Source organism: Trichechus manatus, unplaced genomic scaffold (assembly GCF_000243295.1).
Source record: "Trichechus manatus latirostris isolate Lorelei unplaced genomic scaffold, TriManLat1.0 scaffold00063, whole genome shotgun sequence".
NCBI lineage: Eukaryota > Metazoa > Chordata > Mammalia > Sirenia > Trichechidae > Trichechus > Trichechus manatus.
In genome coordinates, this window is record NW_004443999.1 from 4,817,145 (window position 1) to 4,818,313 (window position 1,169).

Below are 1,169 nucleotides of genomic sequence, written 5' to 3' on the forward strand. Positions count from 1 at the left end.
GAAAATAAACGCAAAAGATCTGCTGTTTTTGTTGCTGTGGGCCATCGAGTCAATTCAGACTCATAGCGACCCTACAGGACAGAGTAGAACTGCTCCATAGGGCTTCCTAAGCTGAAATCATTATGGAAACAGATTGCCAAGTCTTTTCTCCCACGGAGCAGCTGTTGGGTTCAAACCACCGACCTTTTGGTTAGCAGCCAGGCACTTAACCATTATACCACCAGGAATCCTTGCAAGAAATATAATACGTGGGAAATCAAGCAAATCAGCACCATTTCTATATACACCATAAGGAGAATAATGGAAACCATCTCCTTTGTTAACTCCAAGCATATTTATTCTGGTAGCATTTTACAATCATCATAATAACTTGAAGTAGCAAAACAAATTATAAAAAAATAAACTGACATGGTCAGGACAAAGTGATTTTGCTAGTTGGCTTCAGTGATTTTTAAGTACTGTTTGTAATATTCATATTTTATTTAGCCAAACTAAAAACAGAACCAGATGGTTTTGTCCGCTATAGCTTTATAGGCTTTGAAACTTGTTATATAATCAGAATTCATTCTTACATTACTTGAATGTTTTTGGAGGATAAATAGGATAAAACTTTAAAATCTCTTTGAGCCCTAAAAATCTGTGAACCACTAAACAAAACTACCAGTAAGGATTGGAAAAGAAAGAGAGTTCAAGAAAAAACTTGATTTCTTTCAGTAAAGTTCACCTTTAATCAGATTCTTTTTTGCTAATCTGAAAAAATAAGAAAGAGGACATTTATAAGGAGAAAATATAAAGACAGAGTATTTAAAATAAGATGGAGAGTGAGCTTTCCAGCTTGAGCTGGCTAAATCCAGTAACCATTTTCAGTTTAACACCGAAGCCATTTGTATCCTTACAAGTCCTTCTTTATAGTCTCCACAGTTGTCAGTGATAAGCATCTCCCCGCTTGGTTGTCAGGATAATGAATGTTAATCTGAAGATCTCTGAAAGTATTATTTTTTCATTGAATTCATTTATGTTTTCTACATCTGCCATTTCACTGTAGCCATCAGTTTTATAGTCAGGTGACATGGATTTCATTTACAAGTACTGAAGTAGAGTAAGACTTTAGGATGAATAGGACTGATATATCCCCTCCTAGCAAGATCATGTCATAAGAAAATAAGAAA